The 15,794-nt window shown below is 39.5% G+C and overlaps 1 protein-coding gene across 6 annotated transcripts in view; it reads left to right on the forward strand.

Moving 5' to 3' along the window:
• camta1a (calmodulin binding transcription activator 1a) overlaps positions 1–15,794 on the forward strand; it is a 341,465-nt gene that overhangs the window by 49,379 nt on the left and 276,292 nt on the right. Inside the window, exon 3 of one of the 6 annotated variants that reach the window (XM_088404303.1) lies at positions 3,106–3,156. The exons of the other annotated variants lie outside the window; for them this stretch is intronic. The gene's annotated coding sequence lies outside the window, so the exon portion shown is untranslated. The remainder of the gene's footprint in view (positions 1–3,105; positions 3,157–15,794) is intronic. 6 annotated transcript variants of the gene reach the window in all.

The raw sequence follows: 15,794 nt of genomic DNA on the forward strand, positions 1-15,794 counted from the left end.
TCTTGCAGATGTGAAGCAGTTTTAACATTTTTATGTGACTCTGTAAACTTCTGTGTAAAATTTACAACATTCCTGGCTAGAGGCAACGCGGCATGTTGATGGAGTGGCCGTCCCTCGGGTCGTAAGCCATGTGGAAGTATATATGGCAAGATACTCACGCTCCAATACTGATAAATATTCATTAGATTTTCCCATCATAACATGGAGGGGAATGTGGAAAAAAAATTCCTGGTCAAATTGGCAAACATCCAAAGACGAAAGTTTAGAGAAACATTTGTGTGTGTGGAAAAAAAAAGAATGTTTTAGAAAATTCTTTTTTCCGCCCCACCCTGATGGTTTTCATGGAACTTAAAAATAAAAATAAAAATATTTTAACCAATGTCCCACCGTCTAGATGGTTGTGTTATGTCGAATGTTAAATCGTAACCTTTTGTTGTTTGGCTTTAGAACTATTGCTTTAAAACACTCAATTTAAAAGCATGATTTTCAGTTGTAAGGCAGCTAGGGTGGCCCAGTGGAAGAGTGGTTAGCATGTCTCACAGTTCATAGTCCCGAGTTGAAATCCAGTTCACCCCAGCTTTCCTGTGTGGAGTTTCCATGTTGTGCCCAAGCCCGCGTGGGTTCTCTACGGGCACTCTGGCTTCCCCCCGCATTCCAAAACGATGCATGGTAGGTCTATAGAACGCGTTACATTGTCTTTAGGTGTGACTGGGTGCCTGAGTGGTCGATCGTCCCTGTGTGCCCTGCAATCGGCTGGCTACAGTTCAGGCGCCAGTAAGCCGGCAACTCCAGTGAGGATAAGCTGCTCTAGAAAATGGACGGGTATTTACTTGGTTGTTTTTTTGTGTGCAAGGAGAGGCTTACATTATTGAGTTGCACTCATGGCAAATGATTGCTGTGTCGCGCCTATGTTTCTTGGCCGGTATAATTGTGCACCTCCTGGATTTACCCCAATTTTTTTGCAGTATGCAGGATTAGTCCAACTTTTATCTTCACTTTAGGTTGACTGGAATAGATTTCAGCTCCCCTGCAACCAAAAGGAGGATAGAGGGTATAGACCAGGGTTCGGGATGCTTTATCTTATTGACTGCCAGGTAAAAAAAAAATGTTGACATTTTTATTATCAGTACGACATTTTGGGAATGTATATACACCAAACCTACCAAATGAAAATGAAAGGTTGTACCCTCTCCTTTTTCCATTCTTTTATAATCAACAGTAGAAAAAAGGTTGGTCTAAAAAAATTCAGCTGTTTCCTCCAGTGGATTCTCAAACTGCGTTTGAGACCTTGTTGTTATCTTATGGTGGATGTGCATCAACAAAGTGTTTTCCATGTTAGAGAATCTCAGTGAAGCAGAATCAGATGCTCTCCACAAATCCACATGGTGAAAAAAGGACTAATTGACAAGTACACTTATCAAGGGCAGTTATTAATATTCTCTTTTGACTGTCTCCCACAAAAGAAAATACCAGGGGAAACACTATACTTTTTTGAAATCTGAAGTGATTATAACGCTGCAAAAATATAACATACGTTAATTAGCGCCTTTATCGTAAAATTAAAGCCAAACCTTAATTATCCACCCGCAATCACAAAAGAATAAAATAAAAAATAAAACATGATTTGTCATTTTATCCCATGTGGAGCGTGCAGTCAGTCCAACTGAATGGTTGTGTAGTTTCATGTATAGTTTGCATGTCTTCACAATTAACACATAATGTAGGAAAAATATACATTGAGTTTGAAGGTATTTCCAAGTTTTTGACTAGTACTGATATTCAACATCTAAGAACATGTTATACGAATGTCACAAAAGCACCGTAATGTTCCTATTTGCTGTTACAGTTGAAAAAAATCAGATGAAGTGCTCATAGAGAGCAACAAAAGAAGGAGGAAAGAGCCACTTGCAGCTATAGAGCTGTGGATTGCAAATCCTTGATATAAACCAGTGCTTCTCAAATAGTGTAATGGGCCCCTCTCGGGGGGCACAAGTTGAGTCCGGGGGGGGCAGATGACCCCAGGGAAAAGGCATTGTTTTTGTCATGTGAAGTGTAATTATATGTAATAAAATAGTAAAGTTCAGCTATTTTTTTTCAAGTTTACGTTGATGCACTTGTTTATTTATTTTTTTTCTCTGTTTTAGACCAAGCTGTAACCCCTATAAACGCTGTAAAAAATTAACAGTTGTTGAAGGTTGATTTATATTGCTTTTTTCTTTTTGTTCATGTTAAAAAGGATGCAGGTTTAGTTATACATTTTTTAAAGATCATAATCTTATTATGATAGTCAGGTTGTTGAGTGGGGGGGTAGAAAAATGATTCTCTTTCCACGGAGGGGCTTGGCAAATTATAATTGAGAAGCGCTGTTATAGACAATAGATTTTATTTTGCAAAGGTTTCTGGAAATGGGTTAAGCACTACTCTTGCTACTTGTCAAACAAACAGCACAGGTGTCATAGCATGGTTGGCAGAAATAAAACAAGCCCAAAAAGTTGCATATCTTAAAATAATCACAAAAGCATTGCATGCAAACTTGAAAAGAGCTGCACTTTCTCCTCCGACTGCACATCCATTTACCTTCTTCTGGCAAACGGCAAAAACCTCTGACGTCTGTTTCGGCGCTGGAGCATCACACATGCTTTTTTCAGCTTCTATCGCCTCTTTTCTCTTTTTCCAGTTGCGTCTGCACCATTTGCTTTGTGCGTAAGCGTATAGGAAGAGGGGGCGGGCATGAAACATAAAGCATGAGTGATGTTTCAGCAAAGCATCGGTGTCTAGCTAAGTCTACCTCATTTTGCTGAGAGGTTTTAGAATGAGCAAACTCTAAATTTATGATCTCTGCGCTGTTAAAGGATGATAAAAAGATGCCTTGTATTGTTTAAGGGTTGGTGTAAGTGTGTCTGTGATTCACTAAAGCCTGAAATAGCCCACCACCACCGCCACCACCATCACTTAGGGAAACAGCGCGCCTCTGGTTGCATCTCGGCTGTGAATCAGCGCTTACTACAGCATTGTGTTACATGAATATTTGAGTGCTACATATTATCCAGTAGAAGCACTTGCACTGAAGTGTACTTACATCAACTCCTTGTTTATTTTTTCCAGAAACATCCATGCTCTCTCATAATCTGACCCCTGACCTCCTGCATAAGCTTGGTAATCATTTCATTTCTTTTTAATTTGCTGCATTATGATTCATTTGACATTTTAATCACAATCATTGCCAATTGTTTTTCTTTACTCTTTTCTTTAACATGGCGAGTTAAAATATTTGTGTTGCCTTGTGTTTCTCAGTACCTCCATGATTTTGCCAAAAAGCCTACGTTTGCACTTTTCTATCATTTGCATATAGAGTCGTAATACCTTTTGAAAAATTTTAACTTGGCACAAACAAATGCATAGTTTTAAGTAGTTGCTTTTTTCCCATATTTATCTCATTTTCCAGTCACTACTGACAAACTGACCCTCAACCCATCATTAAATACATTTGTAGGAAGTTGCGCCCGTTCGGTGAAACTTGACTTGATTGAATTCGATGGGACGATAACAGAATTGGCGTTATATCGCGATTTTAGAAGTCGCGGTTATTTAAAACCAAATCAAAAATCAAAGTCCAACCAAACCAGTAAGTTTTTGTTTTTGTTTTTCCCTCCTGTGTCACCTACCTTAACGGGTAGCTCCAAATGTAGCTCTCATTGTGTATCATACATAAGTCTGACTACTGCAAGTGTATCAGTACTGAAATGTGGATTATGTCACTTCACGTTAAGCCCGAATGACAGGAAGATTCCTGAGCGATAGGAAGATTGTTTCTGTGTACGTATGTGCGTGCGTATGTGGGGAAATAGTAAATACAAAATGACAGAATCCAAATTGTACTAGTAATTAATACACATAGTAGATGGAAAGAGTCAAGGTAAAATGACAGAATCCATATTGTACTATTAATTAATACACACAGTAAATGAATGATCTTTTTTTTTTAAATATTGTTATTTTATACATATTGAATGCCCATATTTCACTTAAAATTGTATGTGTTCAATCAGAAATAATTCATGTATATGTTTATTGGTGATAAAAAACGTTGTTGCTCACTAAAAGTTTGTTTCCATTTTATTTACATATTTATTTTAATTTAGCTTGGCAAATGTTTTTTTTTTTAACTTTAACAAATGCTGTGTTACATATTTTGTTTGACAATAAAACGTTCTATAATTTAAAAAAAAGACTATTTACCCAAAAAGTTTTTAAAGTTATACGTTACATGCACTGTAATTCCAATACCGTGACATTGTGACACAGCAATGTTTTTTCTCAACTGTTATTATACAGTCAAATCTGATATCGTCCCATGCCTAGAAATCAGTCATTGATGTAATAGCTACTTTGCAAAATCATGGAGGCACTAGTTGTATATTCTTCTTCTATTTTCCATCATCCCTATTTGAGTCGTCAAAGTAATGCTTTATGTGTGTGCATTTCGTCATTTTTCCACAGTGGTGCAGTTTGGCAGATAAAGTGTATCTACAGAAAATAGGTTTCAAGCTGGTTAAAGTCACTCCCATTGAAGATGACTGTCAAACAAACAAGAAGCAAAGCACGTTTGTTTCCGTGTATTTAAAACAATATAACACTGCCCTCAGGCGAAGGTAAAAAACATTAGGACATCAAGACCAGACAAGAACCAGACAAGAAGTGAATGAATGACCGGTCAGGAGGAGGTAGAAAACATCTGGACATCAAATAACTGGTCAGACAAGAAGTGAATACATTTTCAGCCAGAAGAAAAAAAAGAACTTCAATTACTATGTTGTAATTAAAATAGTAAATACAGCAAAATATAAGACTAATTCTACTGCTGAAAAATTCCTTAAAACTCTAATATTCTTACTCTATTATTATTATTACAGTTAGCATTATTTAGCCCCACAAAACCTTCTTGCTACATATAATTTGCAAAACCGATCAATGACCTAATTGTGTGCTCTCCAAATTTTGACATGACAGCTAACACGACATGCCAAATTATCGTCCAACCCTGATCAGGCTGATCAGATCAGCGTAAAGTCTGGACTGTAACATGTCAGAAAAAGACAAAACCTTTGTAACATTACATTCCTAAGAAAAAAAAATGCCAGGCCCACAGGTCGAAGTGGATGCTGCATGTACCAGACACAGAAACAATATAAATTACAGATGAATCTGCTTTCACGGAGAACTATATAATATAATATAAGAATTGTATGCCGTCAACTGGAACTGAAATGTCAAAGATTTTGACAGTCAAAAAAGCTATTGAAAAGATTCATTTCATTAGAAATAATGATCAGTTAATGTGAGCCACTCAGATGTTGGATAATAGATTAACAGTTGAACCGCTAATAACCATGTACTAGGCATATTTATCAACATCTGTAAAAAACAGCTACAATAAATAGATGGAGTTTCGTTTTGAGTTTTGAAAAATAACTCCTATCTGGAGGAATCACTGTAATCATCTTTTTAATGTTTAACACTCATTTTTGTTTTCATGCATGGTCTACTTTGTTGTGCCTTTGTTGTCATTGTTTGTGGATGGACAGAATTTTTCACACCGTTCAAGGAAACCAAAGCCAGAAGCGAAAACAATATCTTGTCCATTCTGGCAATTGCTTTCCTGAAACGTAAATCCGACCCCAACCATACAGTCTTCATTTTTTTTTCTTCACAATTACTCAAACACAGCTACGTTTGGCAGCAGAAGCTGCGGTGAGCCCGAGGAGCGAAAGGCCAGGGATAGCCGTTTGCTGAAAGCAGGAGGGTTGTTGGAGAGAAGTCGCAAGGTTGCAGCCCGGAGCAGTAGACTTGCTTGTCTCAGCAGAGTAAACATCACCCCTCGTCTGCACACAGTAATGACTAACAGAGGAAGACGTGCGCAGAAACACTATCGGGAGCGCTACCTTGTCCCGCCAGACCTCACGCACACCCTTCCTATCATCTCCCAGCCTTTGCATTTGTAAACACAAGCAGATCCGCTTTGAGCTCTGGTATTATTAAAGGTGCCGCGCCTGTGCCCTTGATGTGTTGTGTGTCGCTTAAAATGCTGAGAGATACCTAGCGTATCCAAGATGGGTCCGAGGAGCCCCTGGGCCGATTTCTGGCACAGCTAATATTGAACGATCCCATTGTTGTTTACTCTGACTCGTCGGACCCCAATCGAGAGCGGTGGAATTGCAGCACAGCAACAGGAAATTATGAGTGATTGGGTGCATCTTGAGATCTGACCTCCAGTTGTTTGACTGATTTTCTTTTAATTGCTTGCCGTCTCTCACTTGACACCGTCACGGCGTTACGCTGGAGGTGAGATGGATGAAACGCTTCTAGATTGCCATGAGTGTGATAAGAAAACGTCTGCAATTGGGACTGCAATCAAGCAGCGGCTGTCACTTTGCCGTCCTCTTGTTAATGAGCAAATATGCCCGTTTATAATTGCTACGCACTATCCAGTCCGTGATCATTTGGCCAAAACATTTTTTGCAAGTGTCTTCAGTTCTTATGTTGAATAGAATCGTTAGATGGAGGGAAGCTGAAATACATTTTCAGCAATGCACTGATTTTATTTTTTTTATTTTTTTTTTGTGTCAGTAACTGTTAGTGAAACAATTTCCTATCGCAAAGAAAAACTGGCCTCTGGTAAGTTTCCTCTCTCCTTTTTACAGCCGCTAATGCGCCACAAATAGCGACAGTGTCCCCCGTCACATGAGAAAACATCCAAGGTACTTCCAATTAGGAACACAATTTGCAGATCCGCATCGAATATACAAACACAGACACATTTTTAACTTGATTTGCATTTTATTCATCCAGCACAATTTTGTCAGAAGCATTTGTTATATGGCGACTAACAAATGAATCTTGCCCATTGTTTTATAGTGCGGGCAAAGTAGCTCCTAGACGCAGGTTTGGTAGAAAAACCCTAATATATATATATATATATATATATATATATATATATATATATATATATATATATATATATATATATATATATATATATATATGTAATTTGCAGTGCCAGATTGTATCCAAATCTAATCCTCAATGTGTGTGTGTCATGTTTGAAGCTGAAGAGCAAGATTCATTATCGTCCTGCCACAAGAGAGACTTGACAATGCTGAGGGGCTAGTTGTGATACAAAGAGGGACTTGGCCGAGAAATTTGCATGGCAGGCAGTGGCTGACGCCTGGACCTGGCGAGGACAAGTGTTTGCTATGCCTGGTGATGTGCGAGACAGCGGGAGCAGAAGATTATTGTTAGCATACTGAGAAAAGATCATGAATTCCAATGATTCTCAGAGAAGGCAAGACTGTTGCCCCCTCTGAAGCATAGATTGCTTTCAACACAAATGACTGAGGCTGAGGGGATGATTATATCTTCTGATAATAAACACAGACCGCTGTTTCGGTTAAATGCGCAATTCTTGTTTGAGTAGAGAAATGGGATAGGCGCAACAGCATTAAAAAAAAAAAAATGTCACTGTGACGGAGAAAAATCCCCCCTAAAGAGGCTGCGTAATATGTGTTAAGGCAAAGCTTGTGATTGCGACACATCAAAGAAATGTGTCCTCCGCAAGCCGCCGTAGTCTTAAAAAGAACCGATCATATTCAATCATGCGCTTAGGCGACGATCTTGCCAAGGATAGCGCCCACCCTGTCATTTTGTTCATTAAAAGCAGAATAATCAAGGTCGGCCAACATCCCAGCAAAGCGCGGTGCGGCCATCACAGCTTTTCGTCCTTGTCCATTGTTGACCTCTTTTGTTAGCTTTACTGCTGTATTTCTCGGCCTGATTAGATGTCACTCAATTAAAAGGCGCATTTCTGTGCCGAGAGCAGGCTCCTTGGTTGCCATGGATCCTGTAAAAGGTTGCATGGAGAGGTTTAATGTTGGTCCCTGAGTGTCATAGCGTTACAACAGGAATTTGCCGGCAAGCCAAACTTTCACACCCAATCAATGAAAGCCGTGCGCTGGGATTTTTTATTTATTTTTTTGCGTGTTGCAAAATTAAAAAGGCTGTCTGGAGTAAGTCACAGAGGATTCACCCATTTTATAGTCGGCTATGAGAAGCGTTAGGATTAATAGACCTCCCCTAATATGCCTCGCACCGGTGGTCCCCGAACACCCTGATCAGGTGAGGCCCAGTGAAGCAAAGATCATTTATAAGTGCTTCATTATTTTACCTTCACAATCCTCTGTCTGCCATTGATTTAATAAACACTGATGTATCTCCTTGTTGAAGGGAAGTGCCATTTTTCAGTTCCTTGATTTGTTATCTTTATCGCTTTCATCATCGCTCCAGGCTCCAGCAAGTAACACATCGCCCAAACTCTGCTCTGCAGAGGAAGTGGCTCTAAAGTGCAATTTTTACGCCACACGGATTCCTTTTAATGTTTGCTGAAAGATACTTCAGAAGAAATGTGCCTTTTATCTTTGGGTATTTGGATATAGCAGTGTACACCAACAGTTTGTTGAGTGAAGTTATGCAGAGGTGCACTGATTACTCGTGAAAGTAGCTACAATAATTAATGATCTATCGTTGATGATTAATGTATGTTTGATGGCGCCATAAACCGTGTGAAACAGACAATGAGCCCTGCCATTGTGTATTCCCTGTGGTGAACAGAGGCACACGCACCAAGGAACACAATAAGCACGCTGAAGTGATGAAAAGGGAAAAAAAAGTGACTATTATTAAGGTTAACTGTCAGTAAAGTCTACTGATGGGTGCGTCCGTGTTTATTGCGACAGAGAAGCTTGTTTTTCCTTTTCTGATGGTTCCCCATGTGCAGGGTTAAAAAGCAGTTTGTGGTCAGGCTCAGCGTGTATGGTGGGCACATCAAATCAAGCTGAAATGGAATGATCAATTTGCTCTGCATTAATCCCTCCTCCCCAGCTACATTCTATTGATTTTTTTGTTCAGCTTCCCTGATAACAAGAATCATTTAAAGGTCACATTTTGATGTCTGTCAAAAAGAAAACATTCTTAATACATTGTGAGTGGCCTTTAAGCCTCACGTTTGTCAGAAAGCACAGTGAATCGTGGGACTCCAGATAGAATATACTAAAAACAGGCCAAATAGCAGAAGAAGCTCTTTCCCATTCCGAGTGATATGACTAGAGATTACAGTTTCCCTTCAAGGTGATAATTATGATACGTGCCAAAATTAGCTCCATCCAAGCATTCATTTTTAATTCATCAGAGAACTGCAGACTTTGGAATCCCCGGTGGAGTAGCCAAAAATAGTTTGTCCCTATAGACAAGCAAACATATTACACAGTGGTCAAGGTGTAGTCTGTACTTTAGTAAGTGCATTTCTTTGAAAGGTAAAGTTTCATGTTGATTAATGATCATTTGATATGGCATGCTTGGTCATTGCCACACCCCCCAAAAAATAGGTTGCAAAGCAACATTTGAATGGAGCCTGACTTCACAAGCCTATTCAAAGAAACAAAAATAGGCACTAAACATACCCGTCAGACAGAATCGTCACTAATGCCACCATGCCAGTCTTGTGTAGACTTACGCTGAATATAAAATATGCAGTACATTTTCACCAGCAACTATTTATCACCAATCTAACTGCTTGTCAATCTGATGGCTAGCGGTTGTGTTTTTAACTATAGTTAGTGCTAAATACTATTCAATGGTGCTGATTCTCTCACCACAATCCAAGTTCATCTTGTAAATCACTACAACAGCTCTGTTTTTGACATTCTCCGAACCCCAAAATAGGAAAGTCGGGACACAACTTATGTACAGTAAAATTGGGGCAAAACAATGGGGCTAGCAAAATCCTTTGGGACTCGGGACACAACTCTCAAACTTGGGACTGTCTCAGTTAAAACAGGATATTTGGTCACCCTTCTCTTATGCCCAGTTGGTGGCAAGCAGAACATTATTCAATGTCGCATAATGCAGATAGCTTCAAAAAAATACGTTATTTCTTGAAAGAGTTTAAGCTCCCCCTTTGATGAGCAATATTTTCATTCTAATCATGTAAAAATGGCTTTCAGAGGTTCACTTTGTAAAAGACGGACAAAGAGGATTATTCAGAATTAACGGGTTAATGCACTATATAGCAGCATGTCGTAAAGGAAAACTGTTCCAGCAAGCAACACTACTACAAGCTTCAGCCATGCCTAATCACATCAACTTCTCTCATCTCCATTAGAATCAGTTTAATGGCCCATGAGGCTGACTTCTCCAGGGAGGGAATTGTCCTTATCTGGAGGTGTGCAATCAAAATATGACACCTGCAATAGAATTACAAGAAAGAGAGACTCCTTTGTACCGGTATATGCATTTCAAGTTAATACATGTGCCGTCAAGTTTTTTTTTTTTTTTTTTTAATGGGTACATCGATGGTTAAGTCAAGAATGCCAAAACTGAAAAAGAAATGTGTGTGACAATGTTTGGATTAGATGAATAAAGGTTGATTTGTACATCTTAAATTGTTTCGCGTGCACTTTCACTAATTACTGAATTAATTACTAAATATGTTTTCGAGTAAGAGTTGCCTTATTTATTTAGTTATCAGTCCATACAAACTGACATAATCACACCTCTTGTTGTTGGTACGACTTGGAACGTCTTTTGGAATTTTGTTTTTCTTTACCGTGGAGTGGGAGCGGAAGGATATGTAAAATATGCTTATTCAACATTTTTGGGAAGCTCAGTGGGGCAGGAAAAGGGACCCGAGTTCAAATCCACCTCGCTCTGGCCTTCCTTTGTGGAGTTTTCCTGTTCTCCCCGAGCCCGCGTGGGTTCGGCTTCCTCCCACACTCCAAAAACATGCATGGCAAGTGTATTGGACATACTAAATTGTCCTTAGGTGTGATTGGGTGCATGAATGGCTGTTGGTCTCTGTGTGGTTGGCAACCAGTTCAGGGTGTCCTCCTTGCTGGGATAGGCACCACCAAATCTGCAATCCTTGTGAGGATTAGCGGCTATAGAAAATGGATGGATATTTTTGCTCGGAAATATCCCATCTTCAGAACTGATTCACACAGCCCAAGCCAGCTGAGAAAGAATTATGCGTAACTCTGAGAAGTAGTTCCACAGAACGGACGGCTCAAGAGGCGAGCGCCATAATTCATCACTCTATTTCTTGATGAACTATACTTGAATATTTGATCAGCTTCTCTCGTTATTACAGCAACATCTTATTTTCATCATTCATTTATCATATACAAAGTGCAAATATTGTGATACAAAAAGTTATATCTTGAACAGTTATCGTTAGCGGAATAAGACAAGCACAACATTATTGAAATTCAAGAGTGTGTAGAGCGGCAGGGTATGCACCAAGAAGGAATTCATTTTGCTTTTGGTGTTGAGCCAGATAAAAGTGCAGATTAAGGAACGAGTTCACTTTTCCCCATTACCTTCCACTTGCATCAGGCCCTAGTGGAGCAGTGACTCACACCACCTACAGGACTGGAGTAGAATATTCTTGCAGACATGTCATCATTTTTCAGACGTCAGACCGACAGGATTGCTCACCCTAAGCAATTCTTGAGGATCATTCAAGTTGCGTGTCTTTTCACTCTTACTTACCTGCATGGGGCTGTCTTGCAATGGGAGAGAGCTGACTGAAGAAGAGCAGCCAGCCCTACCACTCATTGTGCCTGGGTCAATATAAAACCTCATTACTGGGGTGTCATAGAAAATTTGCGCACTTTCTGCTCCATCTAGCAGCAATTTTGCTGGATAAGCACTCCTCTCGTTTGTTTTAAGCATTTTAACAAAAGGAAGACTCGGAAACTGCTGCCTCTTGTTCGCAGTGGCTGTGGCAGTACTCTGCTTTTGCTGTTATACTGTATGTGCCATTCACACGCTCACTGTTAATTAGTCGTATTTCTGATGTACTCTAGGAGAGACTTACAGGTTGTCTGTGTTTCCTTTATAAGGCTTTCAGACATTAAGAAATGTATCATGAAATGTGTTGCACAGTTGCACACAAAATATTGTTCCCAATCCATTTGATCTTGTATTCAACAAGACCTGACCACTTATAAACATTTTTGGAGGACTTGCTGGACAACCATGTTTGTTTTGATCTCGCAGGTCACGTCTCAAGATCCCGTTGTGAGATTCCATCCACAGGATCTCAGTATGGAAAAAAAGACTCCTAAAAGTGCTATCCAAACATCAATTTGGCATTTTTATATATCAGTGATGAGTCAAGTGATACACAATCAGTGAAAAGTGAAAACAAAATGCTTCGGAAGCTTGAGAAGAGGAACAAAACAGTATATTGGAGCTAAAAAAAGAACACGCAAAGTAAAAAGCGGGCTTTTCTTCCAAAATTGGTTGTTATATCAATGGTTGTGTTATGAAAAAGATGATGGTTGATGCTACATTAAGTTCGACATATATCTTTTAAATCCACTTATGGTGAAATTGTTAATATCTTTTGTTGTTTTTTTGCTCATGTCCTGTAAATGGACTTTGAAACGCTGACTTACTTAGTTCTTTTCACTGCACACTTTTTTGGGGCTCCAAACGTTTCTGTTGGGACCCGTAGTTTTTTAGTACTGCAAGTCCTGGGCACAAAACAATATACAGAGGTAAAATGAGCACTGAAAAATGCATGCACAGAACCTGTTTAGCCAAGTATGTATTCCACATAACGTTAGTTTTAGGTGTGAAATTTGTCAGAAATGCACTAATTAACTCTCAGACAAATTTGCAATCTTGACCTCCCACATGTGCCTGCAGCTCCGTCTGTGTATTAATTGGAACAGGCAAAGTGGGTGCTTACTGATTAGCTGGCCAGTGCCATTTTACGAAAGTGTTTTAAAACAACAGCATGGAGCTTTTGCGAAGCAGCAAAGGACTCCACTGGGGTGTTAAATTCTGTTGATGGGTCGGTCAGTGGGGAGTATACCGCACGGGCGACACCATTATTTGAAGAGAAAACAGCCACAAACTGTGACAGAATCCTTCCCCAATCACCCCACCCTTCTGTGTCTCCTACGGAAGTAGCAGCTAATGATTTAAAAAATGCAGTTAAATGGTACAGAATTAACTCACTGCCTTTTGCTTCTGAGTAGGGGTGAGACAGTACAGATAACTCGCAGTACTGTCCATATCTCATTTTCTGTAATTTTTTTTGCCCGTAAAGAGACAACTTTTTTTCCCTACATAATTTATTCATTTCTATTGTCAGTAAAATCCCCTTATTAACACCGATTGAGATCAATTAATTGCACTCATAATTAAAGCGTTTTTAAAATTACATTAATCTATTATTTCAAACTTTTTTGCCTTCTGTATGCCGTTTGGATCAGTTTTTACACATCTGGCTTTTTGTACTTTAGTTGTTGGAAGTTGGAAAACAAAGGTCAATCACACCTTGACGTTGACGTTGATTGGCTGCTATTTAGGATTGGCCTAAGCGGAAAGGTTGGGAGGGCAGGTTCAGAGCAGAAGGAAAAAAAATGCAAAAGAGATATCGGTCCGATGAACAGTAAACTTAACTTGAAAAAAAAAGTCCCGAAAGTGCCTTTTATAATGGCGGAGCTATATTTTTTCTTTGTGAACAGGAGCTTGCTTTCCTCTGAAACAGCTTAAGTTTAGCCTACCACATACATCCGAAGCACCCGGCTGCCAGTACAGCCATAACTCACGATAGCAGCAAAGCTGCTCCGCTATCAAGGCATAGCAAAGCTCTTTGCCAAATTAAACTCAAGAACACCCTGCGTTTGAGAAAGTCTGCAAGGAACAGGATGGACGATGTTTTAGTTTAATGGTAATATTAACTTATATGACAATTGATTAAAGAAAACAGCACCATTCTTCCTGATGGTTGAAAGTTAAAGTTGCAACCAGTACTTGGGACTAGTTTCAAATATAGCAGAAGATAAATATGGTCACAACTGTATCTGATAAAGTTTGTTAAAGAAAATAAATAACTGAGGCCAGTTTTTTGCTGTGGTATGTAAATGTTTTGATCTGCCAGAGTAATACAATGTGCAAAATACATAAATAAATACATACATAAAACGCTCAGAAATATTTACAGGTAAATGAGATTCAAGAGGGGTTATCTAGATCAATCAATTACAGATCTCTCGATGGGATTTTCCCCTTGAAAGCAGTAGTGACAATACAGTTGTGTAAAATATGAACAAATTAAAATATAGACAAACACTACTTGTGTAATAGTTGAGTTATGAGTGGGTCATGTGTAGCCATTTAAGTTAAAACAAGGAATCTGTATGGCAGGGAAGAAGGTAACTTCCGGTTTGAAACGGGCAAGGTCAATAAAAGAAAACCAGTGTGTGTGTGCTTTTAATACAGTTCCTCCATTTCCAGTAATTATAATGATTATTAATTCATTCTCTATGGATCAGTAATTGAGAATTTTAGAGCCAATCATCAATCAACAAGGTTAAAAAAAAAAAGACAAGCAATTCACCGCTGCAATAACAACCAATCCAAACAGAAGATGGACCAATCTATCCAATCTATTCAAAATACATTGACCAACAAAATAAACAGCTAAAATTTGTATGTAATTAATGGCCACTGAATTATTGGGGGGGGGGGGGGGGGGGGGGGGGGGGGGATAGAATAAGATACCCTACACGCCTCCCCCCAACAAAACCCAAAGTGTTTAAATAATACTGGGACTGTGTATACAGTACATACTCCCGGCGGTTCCTAAACAAGTGGCCTCCTTTACGAAGGCCCACCGCTGCTCGGAGCTTGAATCAAGATTATTTGTTCTGATATAGTTTGCTTTGCTAGAAATTTCATTACTGACTCCGCATGCCCAAACAAGTAACAAGAGCAGTAGCTGTTTGGGAGGAAAACGCAGATCGAGGGACTTATTGTGCCTCTGAGGCCTGCCAAATTAGAGAAAGGTTTTTGTATGGGAAAATAGCGAAACACTTTGAAAGCGTAAAAAACAACAACATGAATCTGAGTGGGGTGGGCTAAGAATCACGGGATAAATAGTGGAATGAATTTGATGAATTTTGAGTAGCTTCCTGTTGGAATAATAGTCGGCATCTGCGTCACCGAAATGCGGCGAGGAGCCCTCGTGGAGAAGTGTGACGGAAACAAAGCGATGAAGGTGGGCTTTGTTGGTATAATACACTGCCCCGCATGGGTCAGAGTTAAGTCCGGATCATGTTGCATCACCCCTGTGGAGCTACCAGCTAGAATCTCAGTTTTTTTCCTGTTTGTGCGCGGCTGACTGAACCATGCTGTTGGCCTCCAGTGGTGCGGATGTAGGTGTCCCTCTTGTTTTCGCCGGATGATCCCAGGGATCTCCAGTTGAGTTTGCAAACATGGAACACGAATACCCCGCGGCGCAATTGTGGACTTCTGACCATGAGATCAACAAGCTGCATCAATTACACAATCTTTTGTCGTCGGTGTGTTAATTACTCCCATGGCAAAGTTGTCTGCGCTTTGACATATCTTTGCTGCTGGCTGTGGCGCAGCTGTTCCACATAGTGTGGTGTCAGGGGAACATTTTTGTTTTAAGGTTTTTCTCCGGATCCAGATGGCAAACTGTTCATGACCTCCAGCAGCTCGATTTTATAAATTGAAAGAAAAGTTCCATTTGATACATTGTCTGAAGTCTTTATACCGCGTAAGACGTCTTTAATTTCTCTCAATATAATGGCTGGTCAAAAGGTCGGTGGCCCACTAAACCTTGAAGTAAATCCTCCAGACTATAACGACATCTATTCAATTAGTTGAAAATTACTTGATGGAATGTGTTTACATAACAAAAC

The sequence above is a fragment of the Hippichthys cyanospilos genome, chromosome 2 (assembly GCF_059441005.1).
Source record: "Hippichthys cyanospilos isolate Australia breed blue-spotted pipefish chromosome 2, RoL_Hcya_1.0, whole genome shotgun sequence".
NCBI classification, from domain to species: domain Eukaryota; kingdom Metazoa; phylum Chordata; class Actinopteri; order Syngnathiformes; family Syngnathidae; genus Hippichthys; species Hippichthys cyanospilos.